At 46.3% G+C, this 23232-nt stretch overlaps 1 protein-coding gene across 1 annotated transcript in view; it reads left to right on the top strand.

Annotated features, from left to right (window-relative positions):
* Positions 1–23232, top strand: part of Ptprn2 (protein tyrosine phosphatase receptor type N2) — a 680302-nt gene that overhangs the window by 229097 nt on the left and 427973 nt on the right. The window lies entirely within an intron of this gene.

The following is a 23232-nucleotide window of genomic DNA, read 5'->3' as shown; positions in this document are numbered from 1 at the left end:
CAGTCATTAACCTTGGGTTCTGGGTTTCTTTCTTTCTTTCTTTCTTTCTCCCTTTCTTTAGTGAGATACTATTCCAGGATGTGTGGATCCTAGGCTTGGTTCCCAGCTGGCTTTGGCTCATGGGAAGAGTTCCCTGAGTACTTTCTTGTTTCTCATCTTCTTTTCTTACCTTGGTTGAGCCTCTCCCTGAGGATAGTGGGAGGCCATAAGGACCAGAGCTGCCCACCGAAGCCATAGTAACTGCAGTCACCACAGATGCCCTGAGGTTCCTTCCTGTGGAGTCCCAGAGATGAATCCTGTGTGAGGGTAACTGGTATCTGAGTTCTGATGAGATGGGAGAAAGTCTTGTCCCCATATGGGACCCCTGCCTGCCTGTGAATCCACTACAGTGCAGGACACACTTACCAAGGGGTTTCAGCGACAATGTGGAGGCTCTTAGTGGTACATTTTCCATCCTCTTGGTCTGTTTTCACTATTTAAATTATTAGAGGAATAAGTTTGGCTTGTTTCTTGTCAGCTTTCCTTAACTCAAGTTAACCTATGTATCTTTCCCGATGGGCTTTTATCTTTCTTGTTCCTGTATATCTTACTTTCACTATTACTCTGTGCCTGAATGGGTGGCTGGGTGGCTGGGCCCTGACATCCTCCTTGCCTTGTTCTCTTGCTACTCCCTCTTCCTGGCTTCTTATTCTAGTTATCCTCTCTGCCCGCCAGCCCCGCCTGTCCTTGTTCTTGCCTGGCTCTTGGCTGTTCAGCTCTTTATTAGGACCATCAGGTGTTTAGACAGGCACAGTAACACAGCTTCATAGAGTTTAATAAATGCAGCATAAACCTGAAAATAATATTCTACCACAAATGTCTGTCCATCAGTGTCCCCAAAAACTGTACATACACAGTGCTCCATGACTTCAGTGGCTATGGTCAAGGAGCACCTCTGCCAGCTGCATTTGATGGATTGACGATAGCCCTGCAGATGGGGAGGCATGAGCTGCATGAGTGTGCCCTGAGAACCTGGGGATCACCCCTGGTCTGAGAGGAATGCTTTCAACAGGAGGAACCACGTGGGGTGTAGATACAGTTCCCAAGAGACATGGCTCTGAGAGGTCATGACCCTGATTTCTAAGCAAGCTGTTGTGGGCCTGCTTACATACTATAGGATAAAGTTTCTGTCCCACCAGCAGCTCCCAAATAAACACACTGAGGCTTCTAATTAATTGTAATGTTTGGCTGATAGCTCAGTCTTATTACTAGCTAACTCTTACATTTTGAGTTTTTTCTTCTTCTTCCCAGAATTTAGTCTGGCTGTCCTGCCTAGTCTCTTCCTGCTCAGCTATAAACCAGGTAGTCAGCTCTTTATTAACCAGTGAGAGGAACACACATTTACAGTGTATATAGATTGCTCCATAGCAACAAGGAAAAAAAAACCCAAAAACCCCAAAACCAAAAACAGATGTACCCTCTGCATTTGGGAAGAGAACCCTTAATCAGGGGGGAAGCACCCTTGGAGTGAGATGACCCTGAGACTATTTCTGGGCCAAAGGTCTGCACAAAAGAGTGTCCTAGCCTTTCACCAGGCCACCTTGTCTGCTGTTCTCAGGCTGAGGAGAGGGTCTGTGGGTAGGCGGACCTAGAACACTGATGTAACAGGGATGCTAGCTGTTGTGTAGGGCGTGGCTGAGTTTGTTCCCTGGCATAAACAAAGAATTGAATTACTGGGAAAGATGGAAGGCCTGAAGGGATCAACCCTTACCCAGCCCCCTGCTTTAGCAACCATGACAGGCTGTGGAAAAGACCCAGCAAGATGTAGGCCTCTGAATCAGCACGTTTTGCTGGTTTCCAGCCTTCAGACCTTGCTGGACCTGTCCTAGTCACTAGGAAGCCAGATATCATCCATGTGGCAAGGAACCAATCGGAAGTTAGCTGGTGGGCTCTGGATGTATGTGCTTTGAAGGCTCTGGACTTGCTTTACCCTAACAATGGTGTAATAGTGGCATGCAGAGCATAGCAACCACCCTGGGAGGGCCTGTAGGCCATAGCAACCAGTTGACCAATCAACACAGGACAGGTTGCCCAAGCCGGGAAGCACAGCAATCCTGAGACTGTTGCGGGCCCCTAGACACTCCCCTTGCTCTACCCAATAAATTCCCTGCCACGAGGTTTCCCTGGGTCCTTCTCATTCCAACTCCATGTGGAATGTGGAATGGATGGAGGAACAGAGTTAATACAGTTAACTAGTTAAATAATAAAAGACTCTTGGCTTTTGCATCGGAACAGGTCTCTTGGTGATTTTGGGGTTCAGAATTTGGGCACAACAGACCAATCTTCAGAGAAAAGCAAAGAGATAGCTTTATCCCTTTGGGAGGGGATAAAGTCTGCAAGTCTGCCTAAGTCTGCAAGTCTGTTAAATGGATGGAAACTGGCTTGGGTATTTTCATAGGACTGCTTAAGTTCTCTCCTTTCCCCTGTTGGTTCTGTTTAGGTTCTCATCCTCATGCCTTCCCACGGTTTCTGTGTGCAGTGTGCAATGTCTTCTGGGAACAAATAGTGGCCAAGGATCCTGCTTTTGCTCTCCTTGTCTACCTATATCCCTTTAACTCTCATGAGAATGGCAATGCCTTCAGAAAGGGACAGGAGAGCTCTGTGAGAGTGATATGGCTGGAAAGAGGGCTTTGGTTGGTGGGTCTTCCACCAAGACAGTGCCTGTAAGAGTCAGGCAGTTCTTGGTTCACACATGACGACGTCAAGGAGCTCATGTGAGGAGCAAGCTACCTGGAGACCCTGTGTTCCCCTTTCTCCCCCACCTGACCAATGGTCTGAGACCCTTTTGAGTCTCAAGGTGGCCATGGCATGTGAGAATTTCTTGGGTAGGCCCGTGAGAGTAGCCTGCATCACATCCACCATGCCCCACACTCACCCTGGGGTGAGGCCCCTGAGGACCAGTCATGTCACACAAATAGTGTATTTCATGTACGGAGGGACCTACACAGTGGCCTCAGACCTGCAAGAGTCAGGCGCTACAATGGCAGGCAAGGCCTTGTCCTACAGCCTGATACTAACTAAGTCTAGAAAACCATACAGCATTCTTCTGGGCCACATTGTAGATACAGAAATGTCCTGAAATGACACAACAGGGATCCCCTAGATGCAGATCTTAGAAAGCTCAGGTCCTTCAGGTGTGTGTCTTATTTCCTCTGCTGAGCGGTTTATTCCTCCAGTGGCATTTTCTGCAACTGGTCACCAAGTCCACACAGCTAGCTGCTCTTTGTGCTGAGTCTTCTGCATGGCTGTGCATAAGGGGACATAGCTTCCCCCATGTGACCTACTCTGGTTGTCACCCCTTCCCCACTGAAAACCACAATGTGGGGTATGAAGGTATCAAGGATGGATGCCAGGAGAGAAATGTTTCATCATAAATGAAACATCCCATGGGGCCAGTGACCTGGGTTCCCTAGCATCTGAGGAGAGAGCGTAGGGCTGGGACGCAGTTCTCGATGATTTCTTGATGATTCTGTCCTCTGTGCTCGGACTGCAGGACTGCACCCACACAGGGATGATTCAGCTGAATTCATTCATGCACACTGCAGGGTGCTCCCCTCCCCCCACACTTCAATGTGACCAGGGCAGTGCTTGCCCCCCGAGAGGACTCAAAACGGGTAGAGGATTCAAGTTTAATATAGCATTGTGATTTTGTCTGGCTTGATCTTGTCAAAACAAAAGTCCAGCATGGGCAAGGGGCAGGCATGAAGTCTCATTCCCATCTGGGGAGTTATTGTCAATTGATGGGGAGAATCACTTTTCTTCAGAGATGTAGCCCAAGAGGCTACCTATACTCCAGTAGATGGTCCTTTATCTGTGTCCATAGTGAGCACACTAGGTGGACTCTTTTAAAAGGAGAGAGGACATGAAATTGGGAGAGAATAGTGATTGGAGGGGATAGCAGAAGGATTTGAAGGGAGGGAATGGGAAGTAAACTTGATCAAGGCATGTTCTATGTGTGTATGAGACACTCAGCCAATACAAAATGAAAAAAGAGAGAGCGTTGTGAGAAAAGGCCCCCAAATGTGTCTCTCAAATGCTCATCACTTCTATCTAACCACAGATAGGTGAAAACCAAGAGGTAGATGACAAAGAACCACCGGTGACATCCAGCATGCCACCTGCCACCAGCTACCAACCAGGAAGCAAGACATCCCAGGAACCCACACAGAAATATCCCCAAACCTCTAAAGTCCTTACTTTGGGAAGAAAGGTGAGCAGAGGAGGCCGTGCTGGAGAATACCCAAGTCCACAAGAGTGGAGAGCCCTCAGCTGTCCCTTATCATACTAGGGACAGGACACAAAGTTTCCTGGGATAGTAGAGAAGACAGTGTAAAAGCTAGAAGAGGAGAACTTATAGCCCTCCTGCAGTTGTAGACAGAAATTCACCCCAAATGCACAGTGTAGAACAAAAGGCATTAAGAACCAGAGGCAGAAAAGAGACCACAGAGCAAGTACACAGTAACTCCCCATGCCGGGGCTGCCCCAGGGCTATATGGGAGGGGCCTTATTCAGCTGGAGGAGGCAGAGGGGAGCTGGGTGTTCCTGGGTGGGTTTAGGGAACCAGGAACAGGGCAGTGGCAGTGGTCCAGGAAAAGGCCCAGTGGGAATAGCCCCACAGCCACCCCTGTGAACTGTCCTTATTACACCTGGGAAGGAATAAGGCCCCTCAGAGCCCTCCACTAGAGCCAATGCTGTCAGTCCTCCCACCGGATGAAGCCGGGCACTCAGCCTGAAGCACCCCATACCTGGCTCTTGGGTGAGGAGACAGGATGGAGAGCAGCCTCAGAGGTGCAGATGAGTGCTAAGAAGGAAGTTTTGGCTGTCCATTTCCTAGGCGGAGAGGCTTCCAGCTGAGAGGCAAGGAGACTCAGCCAGCATTGGACAGTGCCATTCTAGAGTCTGCCTATGCCCAACACAAGTAAGTTGGGTATAGGCATTCTTTGGCACCCGACCAGTGGCTCTGAGACAGACCCCACCCACCTGTGTCCAACTCTTCTGAGCCTGTTCCCTTTTCTTCTCTAGCATCAGACCCTGGAGCTCATACTCATTACCTACAGGGCTTGGGACAGAAATGGGGGGAGGGGCAAGGGACTTGCTGAGAATCCCATCCTCCCATGCCCCCCACTAACCCTCCATCCCATTAACTCCTCAGGGAGGGTGAGGCCTCCCATGGGGATCATCAAAGTCTGTCACATTCTTTGGGGCAGTATCTAGGTCCTCTCCCGTGTATCTAGGCTGAGAGAGTATTCCTCCATAGAGAATGAGCACCTAAAGCCCATTCGTGCACTAGGTATAAATACTAGTTCCACTGCCAGAGGCCCCATAGATTGCCCAGGCCCCCCAAATGACACCATGTTTAAGGGACTTTGTTCAGTCTTACACTGGCTCCCCAGCTGTCAGACTGGGGTCTGTGAGCTCCCCCTTGTTCAGGTCAGTTGTTTCTGTTGGTTTCCTGAGCATGGTCTTGACCCCTTTGCTCATCACTCCTCCGTCTCTACAACTGGATTCTAGGAGTTCGGCTCAATGCTTAGCTGTGAATCTGTGCTTCTGCTTCTATCAACTACCATCCTTATGGTATGAATGTGCATTCTTTGGGTATATGCCTAAGAGTGGAATTGGTGGATCTTGTGGCAGACTGATTCCCATTTTCCTGAGAAACCACCAGACTGATTTCCAAGGTGGCTCTACGAATTTGCACTCCCACCAGCAATGGAGGAATGCTCCTCTTTCTCCACATCCTCTCCAGCATAAACTGTCATTGGTGTTTTTGATTTTGGCCATTCTGACAGGAGTAACATGGTATCTCTGATTTGCATTTCCCTGATGGCTAAGGATGTTGAGCAATTTCTTAAGTGCCTTTCAGCCATTTTAGATTCCTCTATTGAGAATTGTCTATTTAGTTCTGTGTCCCACTTTTTAATTGGATTATTTGGTGTTTTGGTGACTAGCTTCTTGAGTTCTTTATATATTTTAGACATCAGTCCTCTGTCAGATGTGGGGTTAGTGAAGATGTTTTCCCATTCTGTGGGCTGCCGTTTTTGTCTTGTTGACTGTGTCCTTTGCCTTACAGAAGCCTCTCAGTTTCAGGAGGTCACATTTATTAGTTGTTGATCTCTGTGTCTGTGCTCCTGGTGTTATATTCAGGAAGCGGTCTCCTGTGCCAATTCATTCAAGGGTACCTCCCACTTTCTCTTCTAAGAGGTTCAGTGTGGCTGGATTTATGTTGAGGTCTTTGATCCATTTGGACTTAACTTTTGTGCATGGTGATAGATATGGATTTATCTGCAAGCGTCCAGTTATGCCAGCACCATTTGTTGGAGATGCTTTCTTTTTTCCATTGTATAATTTTAGCTACTTTGTCAGAAATCAGGTGTTCATAGGTGTGTGGATTAATATCAGGGTCTTCAATTTGATTCCATTGGTCTATCTGTCTGTTTTTTTTTTTTGTGCCAATACCAAGCTATTTTCATTACTACAGGTCTATAGTAGGGCTTGAAGTTATGGATGGTGATGCCTCTGGAAGTTTCTTTATTGTACAGGGTTGTTTTGGCTATCCTGGGTTTTTTGTTTTTCCATATAAAGTTGAGTATTATTCTTTCAAGGCTTGTGAAGAATTGTTCTGGGATTTTGATGGGGATTGCATTGAATCTGTAGATTGCTTTTGGCAAGATTGCCATTTTTACTATGTTGATCCTACCTATCCAAGAGCATGGGAGATCTTTCCATTTTCTGGTATCTTCTTTAATTTGTTTCTTTAAAAACTTAAAGTGTTGTCATACAGGTCTTTCACTTGATTGGTTAGAGTTACCCCAAGATATTTTATGTTGTTTGTGGCTATTGTGAAGGGTGATATTTTCCGATTTCTTTCTCAGCTCATTTGTTGTCTATGTATAGGAGGGCTACTGATTTTTTTTAGTTAATCTTGCATCCTGCCACTTTGCTAAAGCGTTTATCAGCTGTAGGAGTTCCCTGGTAGAATTTTTTGGGTCACTTATGTAAACTACCATATTATTTGCAAATAATGAAAGTTTGACTTCTTCCTTTCCAATTTGTATCCCCTTGATCTCATTTTGTTGTCTTACTGCTCTAGCTAGAACTTCAAGTACAATATTGAAGAGTTATGGAGAGAGTGGACAGCCTTGTCTTGTTCTTGATTTTAGAGGAATCGTGTTGAGTTTCTCTCCATTTAATTTGATGTTGGCTGTTGGCTTGTTGTGTATTGCTTTTATTATGCTTAGGTATGTTCCTGTTATCCCTGATCTCTACAAGACCTTTATCATGAAGGGGTGTTGGATTTTGTCAAAGGCCTTTTCAACATCTAGTGAGATGATCATGTTGTTTTTCTTTTTCAGTTTGTTTATATGGTGGATTACATTGATGGATTTTTGTATGTTGAACCATCCCTGCATCTCTGGGATGAAGCTTGCTTGATCATGGTGGATGATTTTTCTGATGTGTTCTTGGATTCTATTTGCCAGTATTTTATTGAGTATTTTTGCATCAATGTTTATGAGGGAGATTGGTTTGTAGTTCTCTTTCTTAGTTGTGTCTTTATGTGGCTTGATTACCAAGGTAATTAATTATAGCCTCAAAAATAGTTTGGCAATGACCCTTCTGCTTCTATATTGTGTGACAATTTGAGGAGTATTTGGTATTAGCTCTTGAACTGTTTATTGTTTCCTTCACCTGTTTGATTGTTTTTTTCTTGGCTTTGCTTGCTTTCTTTAAGAGATTTTGGTTTGTCTTTTTCTCCATTTCTTCCACTTTTGTTTATTTTTTATTCCATTTCTTTAAGGGATTTTTCTCATTTCCTCCTTGAGAGCCTCTGTCATCTATATAAAGTTGTTTTTAAGGTCATTCTCTTTTGCTTCCTCTGCATTGGGATGTCCGGGTCTTGCTGGTATAGAACCCCTACACTAATATGGTGGTATCATATTAGTGTCTATGTTATTGAATGTGTTCTTATACTGTCATCTTCCCATCCCTTCTTCCAGTGCATACAAGGGGGGGCCCCGTTCTCTCCCAGTGGGTGTGGGTCAAGACTCCAATGGCAGCAGATGCTGGATGGTTTGATCTGCCTCTGGGTCTCTGGGGATTCAGTGGGCAGGACACTGCTTCATGCCCTGGTCCGGTGTCTCCAATGAGGGGTGGGGCAGGAGAAGGTCAGGTAGTTACCTCTCCTGGTGAATGCAGGTCCAAGACTCTGATGGCGGCAGATGCTGGATGGTTTGGTTTGCCCCCACCAGTCTTTTTCTTGTTCCATCATGGCTTGAGAAGCCTGTGCTAAACGCTTCTGCTGCCGTGAACTCCAACATGCCTTTGCCACCACCCTAGACTGAAATGACTTGAAACCATGAGCCAAAATGAACCCTCCTTCCTTGACCTGTTTCTCTCTGGCAGTCTGGTCCCGGAGCTGTGATAGTAGCTACCACTGATTCTGTTGACAGTCTACGATAGGATGAGTATCTCATGGATTCTTCCATAGAACATGAGGTCTAATGGCATCCACAGTTGTATGGCACTTGACCTGGGGGAAAAATCTTTCCCAGGACTGTGCCAAGGACAGGAGTTACCGTCTAGCTAAAGAAACTGCTGAGGACTCTCGGCAGCACTCTGCTGCTCTGTGGAATTGGGGGGTTCTCGGCTGGCACTGCTTCCTGTTGACTGCCACCAGCACCTCCTGAGAAACACTTCCGTTGTCGGATGTGTCTGCCTGAGTCGTCCTTGTACTTGTACCTTGTACATCGCCAAGGGCTGCTCCATCCAGCATCATCAGCATCAACAACATCAGCTCCTCCATCCAGAAGCAAGGCCAGCATCTTCATTGCTTCACAGAAATAGATACACCTGCCTCAGATGGACATGAGTGGCACAGAAGATGTCATGCTGTGCTTGCCTGGGTCTTTGGAGGAAGGATAGATTTTCCCATGTCTTGTCATGTCTGCTGACCTGGTGGGAAGGAGCTGTATGGCCCCTGACATTATGTGTCTGGAAGTAGAAAAGGATCCAGACTCAGGAAGGTCTTACGGTGCACTGGGAGGAAAGAGGACCCGGAAGGAAAGTCAAAGCTCTCAGCACTTGAATGTTTCCCCAGAAGCTCAGCCATCTGCCTTAACTTTTGCTTTGCTACAAAGTGGGTGTGTCTAGGCGGAATGCAGGGCTAGAAATGGCACTCATTCCCTTTCTGGGGAGGAGAGGTGTTGCTTCTCTTTCCCAGCTGTCCCCAGGCTTGCTGGTAGGCATAGGACTGAGGGTGAACAGGAGCCTGGGCAGTTGCATCAGCATGTCTTCCCTGTGCCTGGAGAGGCCGGCGCACATCAGGGCTGAGTACATTTTAGGGTGGTTCTATTCTCCTGACCACTTGTTTTCTGTCCCTTCCCCTATGGGAACATTGAGCACATGGCTACCAAAGGAATACCAGTTTGTATTTGCTAGCTGGCTACATTCTTTAGGCTCTCCATAGAGCAGAAGGGTAGGTAAGTCAGCAGCCTGGCAGGGGGATGGGAATGATGCCCTCCGGTGAAGGTGAAGCCCTCCAGCAAAGGGTGAGGCCTCCTGGCAAGGGGCAGTGGGGCTGAGGATCTGTAGTAGGTTCCTGCAGAGCAGAGTCCATGACTCTCTGTGCTGTACATGTGGAAGGGGGCTTTGTTCATTGTGCACCCATCCCCTACCAAGTCCTATAGTGTATTGGCCTGTGATGGGGCTGGAAGTTAGTGTAAAGGAAAGACCAACCAGAGAAAGAGAGACCTCAGGCTCCTGGGCTCCTGCTTAGCTCTCCATGGCTATCGCTGGATTTCAGATTTTAGAAGTGAGGTAGAGCCTAAATAGAAGACTTGTGAATTTGTTTTATTTCCCTCAGCATTAGCGCTCAAAAAGTATTTTAAAAAGTGGGTGTAAATCTAGCTTGGTTTGGTATGTATAACCTATCTCCTTTTCCTCGATGGCTTTAGTTCCTGGCCTCATGACAAGGGTTTGAGGAACATGGGACCCAATCTACTTTCATCTAGTTAGCCCAGGAGTGCAGGGCAGCAGGTTGGGTCTCCTTAAAGAAAATGGCATGTTCCCTCCCACCCCTCCCCTGCAGCAGGAACCCCTTTGCTCCAGAGTAGCTTATGTTCCAGCCAGGTGATTTGGGTTTGGAGATGGCAGTTGTCTCCCTCCCTTCCCCCCCCCCCCCCCCGTTCTGCTCTCTGAATTTCTATGAGGACTTGCATATTATCTTGTTTCTCAGCCCCCGAGTTAATGGTCTTTGTCTCTTCCTTGGCCTTAACACTCCCTGCTTGTCACAAAGAATCCGTCTTGTTTTAGCAGCTCTGAGAAACAGGCACATGGGGGCAGGCAGGCAGGACCTCCTGTCAGGTCTGCGATGCTTTGTAGAGACACAGCTCTTGTTTGCTGTGATAACCAGGGCAGAGTGAGCACAGAGGGTCCCAGCCTCCAGCTCCTGAGTCCCCATGGAGCCCACACCATCCAGTAGCCCACAAATAATTTAGTAGCAACGTGTTCAGGTTGGATTGCATTGGATGCAGGCCCTGATGGTTTTCACTGAGCTGTCTAAATGGTGACACCGCTCTCTACCCAGAGGCATAGGGATGATTTTCTTTCCCCTCTAAGTAATTGGCATCTAGAGATTTGGCAGGCAGCTTGGCATGTACCGCTCCTGCTCTGATTCTCCAAGGTAGAGGAGGATGGACCAGGAAACCTGTCAGACACATGGCTCTGGGCGGCGAGCACAAATTCCACCTGTGGTCAGCACTAGGGATAAGTGCTAGTCACCATGGTAACCCAGAGCCTCACTCAGGGAGACCACAGGGGGATCTTGGCTTTGGACCTCTCATTTCCAGAGACATGAGGGTGTAACATGGGGTAAGGAGGCCGGAAGACGGCTGTGGTTTGTCTTGTCCTGACCATGTCACGCTGTCGTGGTGTGTATGTGCTTGTCCACTCTCCTGTGCATGGGGTCCTGGACCCACCAAAGGATTTCAAAGAGAGAAACAAGTGTTTCCGCCATGCCTCCGGTTCCAAGTTTCTCACAGTTTGCAAACTTGCTTTGCTAACTGAACGTTGGGCTCTGTGGTGTGAATGCCATGTGGACAACATGCTGGACATGAGGAGAGCGTGTCCTTTAGTCAGTGGGCCCCAGTGCTCCTGTCTCAGGATCCCAGGGGGAAGTTTTGGGTCCTTCATGATCCCATGGGCTGTCTGTCATGCCTTTTCTCTTGAAGATGATCACCACAGCACTTCCATTGTTCTTTTAGCTTGGGGAGCCATGAAGAACCACATGGCCCACACCTGCCTCCACAGACTCCTGAATCCCATTTTATACTCCTCCACTCTGCAGTTCTCACAGCGAAGTTAAAAATGTGTGCCATTTACTGCCAATGATTTTGCATTTTTCTTCTCTTTTAGAAAACTTTTGCTCGCTAATTTTAAGAATGAGGGGTTTATTGGCTCTGCTCTAGCAGATGGCAGAGCTGTTACAAATGTCTTCCATGACAGCAGTTAGAAGAGCAAGCTGATGACTGCTTGAGATGAGAGCGCTTAACATTAGGTGGTGTCTGTTTGAAGGGAGGGATTGGGACTGTGGCTTAGAAATCAGCTGTGACCGTGTATCATATCCTACAACAGGGAGGGGGAGTCAGGAGACTGACTGGAAGTTCCACATTGGAATTATGAATCTTACAAAAATTACTGCCTTCTTCCACAAATCAGCATTCTTCCTGTGCTGGTGCATATACTTTGCGTGTGCATTTGTGCACTTGTGTGGTGTGTGCAAACATGGGGTACATGTTTTGTGGCTGGTATATTTGCATATGCATGTTCTCTGGTTCATTCATCTTAAGGTTGTTTTGAAGATTTCAAGTTCATCGCAAACACGGTAAATTTTGGATTCAAATGAAAGTCTCTCCCTGGCTGTAGAGAGAGAATCTAGCTCCCAGTCAGTTCTTCCAGAAGCCCCTGTTGTCCCTGGGTAGCTGCGAGCATGCCACTGCTGCCTCCCACCTACAGGCTGGCCACTCTCATCAGGAATCTGGCAGCTCTTGAAGGAATGCCAGGAGGAAGTGGACATGGCATACTGCGGGGGCCAGGATCAGGGCCTCTGCTGGCAAGAGCAGTACTTGCGGTTCTTAGTGTGTGGTTCAAGGCCTAGCTCCTCATGCTGCCCCTGGTCTCCTGGTATTTATGTGGGGCCCTTGTTTTAGGATTCTGTTTCATGACTTTGTCACTGCAGGGCTCTCGTGTTATGGGGACATCAGCAGCTCCCTCCCCTTACCTGGTCCCTGAATGTGCAGTGTGGGTCTAGGAGCAGGGAACAGTGATACCTTCCCTTCGGGCTGGGTCCCGGATTTTCTCCCTGCTGGTACAGTGTCTGAAGATGTTTCTTCTTCTGGAAAGACAGGCCACAGCAGGGCCCTTCCTCATCAGTGTGACTCTGAGACAGTGACTTCCTCTCCTGCTTTGTGACCTTCCATACAGGAGAGTCCCATTGTATGTGGGAAACCTCCTTCCAAATCAGTCACCCACCCAAGCTGTTGACTCTGCTGGCCAGTGGCCTGAATAGTGCTTTCCCTTCCACCCTGGGTAGAGCGTGACCAGGGCCTTTCTATTCAGGCTGGATAGAGGGAGTCAAGGGAGGATATGCTCGGCCTGCATGCTGACATGCTCACTCTGGAGTCACCTCAGGCTAGAAACAGTTGCTCTGGCCGCTCCACCGACCGGCCTGGTACTCACTGCCTCCTGCCCCTCCTAGCCCATCATTCTTGCTTCTAGAGATGTTTCCCTGTTCCTCAAACATTCACTTTGTGATCCTTGCCACTAAACCTGCTGTTCTTTGTCCCTTGTCACAACTCGTCAGCACACTGGAGGTAGCCTTGGTTGTTAGCTCATTGGGGTTGAATGACCAACACAGCCATACTATTTTAGTTTCGAGAGCTTTCTGGGTCAATCCTTGCCAAAGTTCCAATGGCAAAAAAGGAGTGCATCCTTTAGACCGTTGGTCGTCCTACTTGGAAAAGTTCTGTGGACAAGTACCAACACATGGTGTGGAATGAGCATTCTTTTTTAAATTTTTAAAATTAATTTTATTTATTTTATATCCCGGCTGCAGTTTCTCTTCTTTCCTCCCTGCTTCTTCCCTCTGTCCCTGCCCCAATCTATTCCTTCTCCATTTCTCTTCAGAAGAGGGAAAGACTCCCACGGACATCAACAAAATGTGGCATGCCATGTTGCAGTGAGACTAAGCACCCCCTCTCATCAGTGCACAGATCATCCAGACAAAAGCTAGACAGAGAGGTATGGAGTTAACAGACGTTATGACCCACATGGACCTAACAGATAGCCACAGAAGATTTCACCTAAACACAAAAGAATTCACTTCCTTCTCAGCACCCCGTGGAACATCCTCTGAAATGATCTTTTTTGCTCTCCTGCTTCTTCAAACTACCCTTCGGATGTGCCTCATTCTCTCCAAAGGGCCTTTCCTCCTTGAGACAACACATTTGTCAGAATGCAAGGCCATTTTGTAGTCAGTGGTAGAGACACTGGTCTGTGGAGCAGGGATGAAGTCCTCAACAAATGTGTATTGTTGACATGAGAATGGCCATGTCAAGAATGCTGATGCCTCAGACCCAAGCAGGTGGCAAGGCTTCCCATGGCCCAAACACAGATGTTGAGAGACTGTGCAGAAAGATTTTTCCTTCAGGATGGCTGCAGCATGAGACTGCTCCCCTACAGTGACCACTGGCCCTCCACTCCGCTGCTGCCAAGATTAGCTAATTCATCTTCTTGTTGGGCAGTACGTTATAAACCTGCTTCTTCATTCAGCTATGTATAATAAACCAGTCTCCTCATTCAGCTGTATATCATAAATACATTGATTTTCTGGGCCGCTGGTACATCTCCAACAGAGCTCATGGTCCACTCCATGCCAGCTCTTCTGTACACGGATTGTTTCTTTATGCCCTGTTGTGCTAGTCAGGTCAATCCCAAAGCCATGAGTGGTACTAGTCAGAGGGACAGGACTTGCCATTGGTCACTTTGGCAATTCCCAGTACATGCTGGGATCAGGACATCCCAGCTCAAACCTCTGGAAAGACCTATGGATGAGGTCTGTCATCCAGGCCTCTGTCTGTCTGTCTGTCTGTCTGTCTGTCTGTCTGTCTGTCTGTCTGTCTGTGAGTGCCACAGGATCATGAGGAGCCCTCCCCTGTGCAGTGCTCTTCTGTCCATCCATTAAATGTTGATTTTAATTCAACTTATACTTTACATGTGTGCCCTGAATCTTAGAAGAAGTGGGCATTTAAGTCTAATCTAGCCGTGAATCAACCAGCCAATCACAGAGAATATCTATTCTCCAAAATCCGTAGCATTCTACAACCCGGAGTCACCTGGAGCGTGACTTGGTGTGATGGATGGAGAGTTATCTTCTGACACTTACCACCTTGTTTGTACCCCTATCGCTGGAACCACCAGAAATGAGTTTCTTTGAAGCTAAGGCTTGCTTGGCATGCCTTCACCAACCTGTGTCCACTCCACTCAGGTGGAGGAGACAGCCGTGACACCAGACATGCAGGATGATGCGACCACTGAGCAGAAGGCACACACTGTGCTCTGACTTTGAGTACTAGCTCCAAGCTGGATATTTCTGCACTCATCCCATTGGTTCACATGGCTACCTCAGCAGATGTGTCTAAGTTGGGAGAAAGCCCCTGGGAGAATAGACACAGGTCCTATGGATCTATGGAAGTAAATGTGGACACCCAGTGTGGAGGACTCAGGAGCCAGTCAGTTGACAAAACGGAGTTATCTTGGCTTCCTGGGAGTTTGTTGATACCATCTTACCCATAGTAGGAATGTTTATTGGGGTCATCCATCCACAGTAGGCTCATTGGGGAGGTCCCATCACCATGAAGAAATTCTTTGTAGTAATCTACCATATCGGAGGTGGTTCTACTTTCATGGGAAGTTTTGTTCTGTCCCTAGAACAGCTCAAACGAAGGGTCTTTGACTTGACCATGGCCAGAGGCCCAAAGACCCTCACTTCCAGTGGCCTAATAGCCACCCTCCATGGTATATGGGCTGCACATCAGGTTAACAGTCGTCACACCACAGCTCAGATGTAAGAGGCAGGTTGGTAAGTGGAAGTCCAGGCTAGCAACCATGTGGTGTGCATGTCTCTGCCGAGGAAGGCTCTTTCTGGCTTGCTCTTCCAAACCCTTTCATTAACCCTGTTTGAAAGGTTCTTCCATGTCACTTTAGGTTGAGAAATATTTAAAGTCCCCACTCCTGATGATCATTTTGTGTGTTACTTGTTTGTTGTTGTTGCTATGAGAAAACACCTGAGAAAATTATGTCACAAAGAGAAAATATTTGTTTTGGCTCATGGTTTTGGAGGTTACAGTCTGTGGCTAGGTGGACTAATTTCTCTTAGGCCTCAGCTGTTGCCAGATGATTATGGCAGGAAGGTGTGACAGAGAAAACTATGTTGGGTGAGGTTCTTTGTCCTGGCTGATCTGTGGCCCTTCAGCCCCAAATGAACACATGGACACTATATTAGTTAAAAAAAATTGTTGGCCGGTGACTAGGGCTTCTTATTGTCTAGCCCTGTCTTAATTATTAACCCATTTCTATTAGTCTAAGTATTTCCACTTGGTCTATCTTACTGGAGAAGGGTCTGGACCTCTAACATCTTTGACAGCTCACATGGCAACTACTGTCTGCCTACTCTTCCCAGAGTTCTCCTTGTCTCCTAGCCCTGCCTTTACTTCCTGCCTCATTGGCCACAGTGTTTTATTCACCAGGCAATAAGAGAAACAATTATAAAGAAGGCATCCCCATCAAAACTGCTCACTTCAATCATTGTAGCATGCCTTTCTCCACTCACCATAGCTTCCTGGGGATTCATCCGGGCTGTAGCACACACACACACTCATCATTTCTTCGTTCATCATTTCTTCATAGTACTCCATGATGTGGATAGATTACCAATGGCTTAACCCTTTACTCACGAAAGGCCGTCTGGGCAGTTTCCCTTTAGGGGCTATGGTAATAAACAGTATTAAATGTCCACATACAGGTTTTTGATTGAGCATGCCTTCCTTTCTTTGGGATAAAGACAGAGACTATTGTTGGGTATCGTAATAAGTATGTGCTCATTTTACATTCCCACCAGGAAATTAAAGTGATCTGGTTTTTCCAAGTCCTTGTCAGAACTCAGTGGTATCCCTATTACTTATCTTAGCTGTTCTGGTGGGTGTGGAGTGGCATCTCATTGTGGCTTAGTTTTGCATTTTCTGATGGCCAGTAGTGCCGACAACAATGACGATGGTCTTTTTGTGTGCTTCTGTGAGGCCTCTGCACCCAAACATCTCCTCGAGTCTCATGCCCGTTTTATAATTGGATTGTTCTTAATGTTCAGTTTTGAGAATTTTGTCTCTACTCCAGACCCCAGTGCATATGGTTTTTCTCCCACTCAGCACTTGTCAATTTATCCTCTCAATGTTTTTTTTTTTTTTTTTTCAGAGTGAAGGGTTCTGATTTTGAGAAGGCCCAATTGATCGGTTTTTCTTTTTACAAGCATTCAACACAAGTCCAAGATCTTTGGCTTAGTCCTAGGTCCCCAAGATGATGTTTCCATTCCTAGAAATGATATAGTTTTGAACTTCTACACCCTTGGGCCCACTTTATATGCACATGAAATGGAATTGGAACCCTCTAGTCTTGTCTGTGGATACCCAGCCACTCCAGCATGGCCTGTGGGAGAGGCAATTTTTCCATCACGAAGCTATTTCTGAATTTTCTTCTTTTCGTCAAAAATCACTTGGGCCTGTTTGTGTGGGTCTATCTCTGTGCTTCCCACTGTTTGTGTGGGTCTATCTCTATCTCTGTGTTTCCCACTGTCTTGCTGACTTGGTTGTCTATTCCTCCACCAAACAGTTTGTATTACTCTACTAATATAATTGGATTTGGGATGCCCTATAGTGATTTGTCTGGCTATATTCCTCTCCCCACCCCAATTTAAATCTACTCTAGTTAATTTATTATTCCATATAAATTTCTGGTATCAACAAAGGATCTTGCTGTGGTTTGGACAGGGATTTTGTTAAGCCCTCAAGAATGTCAGCGTGAGGGTAACTGATTGGTTTTAGTTGGAGCTTTTGGTTCACGGACATCGCACACTTCCTGTTTTTCAGACATTTTTATGAATTTTAGCTTGTGAGTCTTGCGTATGTTTTTCTAGGTTTAAACACAATTGTGTAATTTTTGAGTGACATGTAGTGATGGTTAATTAGATGGCCATATACAGACAAAGAAAGCAGAAGAGGACTCTGAAATAGAAGCTTCTTGTTCCCAGAAGGCATTACAAGAAAAAAGTCAAGAAGGCATGGCGGTGGGTATGTAGGCAGGACCACTATGGGAAAGAGGAGAACCCAGTTGCCCTATAAAATACCCAAGCCAGCACCCATTAGGGACTTCCAGCTTTAGAGCCTCTTCTATGCTGAGGGAATAAAGCAGTTCACTTTCACTTCCTCACAGTTTGGTCCTCAATCTTTCCTGGATATTCAGTTCCTTGTTCCAAGGGAATAAAATCTGAAATCTCCCTAGACAACAACCTATACTCCTGTTACAACACGTACGTTTTTGGTTTCATTGTGTCTTGCTATTATTTATAAATGGGTTTCCATTTTTGCAGGATCCTTGCGACTTCCAAGGGGAAGAGCATGCCCTATGGAGATATGTACAGTTTCATGTCTTTGCTTCTGATTTTCACACCTCCTTATTTCCTTATCTTGTCCTATAGCAAGTGCTACAGTACACAGCACTATGTTAAACAAGAGAGCCATTTCAGATCTCCTTCACCCAGGGTCTTGAGAGAGGCCACCCTCAAAGACAGTGGCTTTGAGTGCATCATCTCATGCAACAGAGATTAAAGATGAGAACTCTTATGGGACTATGCAAAGTAGAAGCAAGCTTTATTAAGAAAAATTACAGCAAAGTGAGAAATTAAGGATAGGTCAGAGAAACTCCCATGTTAAGATAAATCTTTCTGTCAAAAGCCTCCTGAGCCCCACCGCCACGTGTGAGCTTTACGCCAGCCGCCCGCCCGAGTTAGGCCCAAATGAATACACAGAAACTTGTATTAGATTCAAAGCTGCTTGGCCAATGACTAGGATTCTCATCTGTTAGCTCAATCTTAATTATCATAAGCCTATACATTTTATAAGACTTATCTTATCAGATGCCTTATTGGCATCCCTCCTTGCTGGTGGATCGCATCGTGCTACTGGAGCAGGAGCGTTAATTTTGGATATGTTGCACTGTTAAGTTTTAATCCTCTTTTAGACTAAAAGGGGAATTGTTGGAGAAGCTGTATCCACGCCTACTTAGGGGCTGGCGACAGGTGTGCCTGACCACGCTTGCGAGGGCGTGGTCAGGGTGACGTAGAGTGAGACTTTCAGGGGACTGCGTTTCTCTTTCGGTTTCACTTTTGTACTTGCTGGACAGGCTGCTGCCACACCGGCTGGCTAGGTTGCTCTGTAAGTAAGGCTTTTCCCTATTAAACACCCTTATATTTGTACCTGACTCTGTATTGGTAATTTCCCAGTATACTCCCAAGAATGGAGCGCTTTCCCAGAGTGGTGGAGAGTTACGGGATTCCCTTTCCTAGAGGCTTTTGTAGTGCCATGAGGTAATCTGCATTGAGATTGGTTGATTATGCTATCATGAGCCACAGAGGACCCACACCCTCTATGCATGTCCCTTTGGCCTGAGGAGGACATGATCATGCTCTGCTCATGTACTGCCACCCAGTTAGGGGTCATGGACACCTGCTTTGTCCTTTGTCCATCTCTGACTTGTGCTTTGTTAGCTGCTGGCATTGACTGCTGTCTGCTAGCTGCTAGTCACTGGATGATGTTGGTGCCTCTGACCTGGCAGAAGTCTGAAATCTCAGTAATTGGACTAAGCCCTCTGTGTTCTCACAGCCACCAAGAAGTAGCTGCATTTGTTCAGTCAACTCATTGTCTGTGGGATGATCTGGGTGATCTTTCCTAAACTAGGCGGAGGCTTCTTGTTAGAAGACAACCTTACTTGCAATTTGGGCTGTAACAATTAGCCACATCAGAAACCAGAACATAAGAAATATATATCAGAGCCTTATATGTTTCCCTCAAGGGAGTATAATTATCAATATATCAAAGCTTAAATGTTGCCTTCCCCTGTTTCCTCCTCCTTTTCCTTTCTTCCAATGCTGAGTATCAAACCCAGTGCCTTGTGCACATGCTTAGTAAATGTTGTAGTACCTAGCTACACTTTTCGTTTATCTGTTTTCATTGTGTCCCTTGGATTACTCCAATGTATTTGGAAATCATTTTGCTGCTTTCCAGAGTTTGTCTTCAATATCCCCTTTCAGTGGTTGCTGGAGATACTAGGTTGCATGCACATGGCGTATAGCAGCTTGTTGGTATCCTAGTCCCCCTTGTTTACGGCACTTGGCCTAACCACTCATTGATAACACAATGGCTAAGCATTTCCTCTCTCTGTCCATGTGTGTGAGAGAATGCCATTGTAACAATGTGTGTATTCCACTTTCAAACACAGCATGGGGAAATCTTGTGTGACCTGTGTGTTTGCCCTGTCCTTTCCCTGTGCTTGTTATAGTATCTTATAGCACTGTCCTTTCCCAATGCTGTTTCTGTCTTCTGTGACTTTGTTATAACCTGAGTAGTGCACAGGTCTTCTGATTTTGCTTCATTTCAGAGTATCTTGATTTACCCCTTTTTCCCTCAGGGTCCTTCCTGGCTGGCTGGCTGATAGATTACCAGAGACGTTTTCCCCTCATTTTGGAAGCATCTCCCTGGCTAGCTTTCAGGCTCCTGGATGCTAGAGAGACTAAGAAGTCCACCCCCTGACTCATTTGCTCATTGTCTTTGGTTACAGTCCTTCTGTTTCTATTCCCCATGTTGTGAGTCTCTCTGTTTTCTTCTGTCTCACCTGGGTTCACAGTTGGTCACTTGAAGCCACGGCTGCTCTAATCCATCACCTGGTTGTCATTATATGTGCCCTCCCAGTGCTGGTGTCTCTCACTCTGCTGTTGTTCTGCATGAGGTCTCCCTGGTTCTTGGTGGGACCAGTGACTTTCTACAGGAATCTGTGCATTTTTGTACATGGGCCTGGGTTCCATTTAAGCTATGTGCTCTGACCAGCTTTAACCCATGCTGTTTTGCAAGGTAGATTAGAGTACTCCTGGTAGCTAACAGTTAGTGGAGGAGGTTCAACCCCCACCCCGCACACTGAGCCTCTTTCTGCATCTGAGGGTGGGGAGGGGTGAGAATTACAGCTCTGGTTATCCCACATACCTTGGGTGTGTGTAGGAAAACTCCCTGGCTCAGTATTCTTCAAAGCTGAGTGGCGGTGTAGGAACACTGTGTTCTGGTGTAGGAGGAAGGAACCCTGGGATTTCCAGCATGGAAGGTGGTCTGAGGGACCGTATTTTCTTGTGGAGCCCATGATTGTCTGACACTCTTTGATCTTGCTGGGCTGCCCTTTCCTGGCCTCAGATTGAGAGGTAGTTGTGGTGTGTGGTGTGTGGTGTGGTGTGTGTGTGTGTGCGCGTGCGTGCGTGCATGCGTGCGTGCGTGCGTGTGTGTTGTTGTTGTTGTTGTTGTTGTTGTTTTGTGTGCACCCAGGGCATTTATGGACCTATGGGTTGGTTTCTTTAGCTCCACCTCTGGGAGATAGAGAAAAGCCATGAGGATTTGTAGCAGGCTCCTTCTTTACTAGTTCTTTCCACCCTTGGCCCTCTGTGTCCAAGGCTGCTAGAAGCAGTCAATGAAAGAACAGGAGAAATTTAGTCTTCCAGCTTCCCTGCACATGGGCCATCTTTCCGTCTTCATGCAGATGGGCCATCTCTTCTAGGGCACTTTGTTTCCTGGGAAGTTCATAGCAATGCTGCCAGTTTTTCTTTCCAACACAGGAATACGCTTACGTTTTCTCCAATGAAAGTTTAGCAATCTCCTTTGAAAGTAACTTCTACCCTGGCCAGCTGTACTTCAGGAGCGTGGCCAAGCCTCTGCCACAGTGCTCAGCATTTGCAGCTCTGTGCTCAGACAGTGCACGTGTGTGTGTGTGTGTGTGTGTGTGTGTGTGTGTGTGTGTGTGTGTGTGTGTGTGCATGGATGTATGCCTCTGTATGTGCAGGTGCACATGTGTGTGTATGTGTGTACATCAGAATCCAGAGGACAACCTTTTCATTGGAGAAAACGTAAGCGTATTCTCAGGAGCAACCTATCTTGTTTTTTAAGACTGGTTTCTCATTAGCCTGGAACTGGCCAAGTATGCTGGGCTGGCTGGTGAGACCCCAGGAATCCCCACCTCCTCGACTCTGGGATTCCTAGCACGTCCACACACATGCTACCATGCTCATCTCTTAAAATGTGGGTTCCTCAGATCAAACAGATCCTCGAGTATGCAAGTCATGCGTTTTACCAACTGAGTCATCTCCTGAGCCCAGAGGATGGATGACATTTTTAATGAAAAATTTTTCATGCGAAGTTCCTTTATGCTCTCAATTATTTGTTGCCTGATAAATATTAATAGTAAGACTGTCGTCCTTGGGGAATAGTGTGTTTAAAGTATGCTTGTTTTCTAAACCTAAAAATGCTAGCTGTTGGGTTAACACGGAGAATGTGTTTTCCAATGAGAACGCTCCTGGGATTGGACTGTGGGGACTGGGAAGTACACCTGACAGAAGTCCTGCTTTTCTGTTGCCTTCATCACCAACACTGGAGGCTCTGGGGACTGAGCTGCGCTCCCTGCTGTGAGTTACCTTCCACAGAGATAGGGCTAAGGCCAGAGTCCTCCTGGTATTTTTACCACTGGGGCTCCCAGGACTTAGGAAGTGCCACTCGTTTGATTCTTGCCATCTGGAAGCTTTAGCAATTCACATTTGCATTTAAAAATGTTTAAGTATGTTCATGAAAACCATTTCTGTGCACTTTCAGTTTTGTCCAGATTGTGTGCTCTGGATTTCTTTAACACACACACACACACAAACTCACAAACTCACACACACACAAACTATCTCTCTCTCTCTCTCTCTCTCTCACACACACACACACACACACACATGCACGCATGCATGCACACACACATACACACAAATATTCATAATATACAAATGTACACACACACATGAACACACACGAACACACACACACACACACACACACACACACGCACACACGCAGGCATGCACACACACATACACACATTTCATAATATACAAATGTATACACACACATGAACACACACACACACACACACACACACACACGCACGCACGCACACAACACACAAATATTCATAATATACAAATGTAATATACAAATGCACACACACACACACACACACACACATACACATGAACACACACGAACACACACACACACACACACACACACACACGCACGCACGCACACATACACACAAATATTCATAATATACAAATGTACACACACACACACACACACACACGAACACACACACTCAGCACACACACACACAAATATTCATAATATACAAATGCACACACACACACACACACACACACACGAACACACACACGCAGCACACATACACACAAATATTCATAATATACAAATGTACACACACACACACACACACACACACGAACACACACACGCAGCACACACACACACAAATATAATGTACAAATGTACACACACACACACATTCATATGTTGCAACATGTACATATACAGAGCTGTCCTGATTTGAAGGCTTTGTAACTTGTTTTTTTTTTTCCACAGAGCATAAAAATATACCTCAGTAATTACGTGATGCTTAGTGATTAGATAATTATGGATAATTGCATGGGGTAGCTCTAAGTGTGAAAGCGTTACCGTAAGATCTAAAATGTACAAATTGCATAATAATTATTCTTGGGAGTTATCTGGTAATTCTGAGCATAATTATCATGTGATCCACAATGCATGTAATTAATGCACAATTGCATGGATTTTTGCCTTCATAACTGCTTCCCCCTTGTTATAAAGCTCTTTGTCACAACATTTGAGTGTAAATATAATGTAATTGGCTCTGAGATTTAGTACGTTAAACCCGCAGTAATTGCTTCACAGGAATGTAACCCTCTCCAGCCAAATGCTGGGCTCT

Source organism: Cricetulus griseus, chromosome 5 (genome assembly GCF_003668045.3).
Source record: "Cricetulus griseus strain 17A/GY chromosome 5, alternate assembly CriGri-PICRH-1.0, whole genome shotgun sequence".
Lineage (NCBI taxonomy): Eukaryota > Metazoa > Chordata > Mammalia > Rodentia > Cricetidae > Cricetulus > Cricetulus griseus.
Note: the sequence above shows the minus strand (reverse complement) of the source record. Positions and strands in the feature narration are given on the sequence as shown.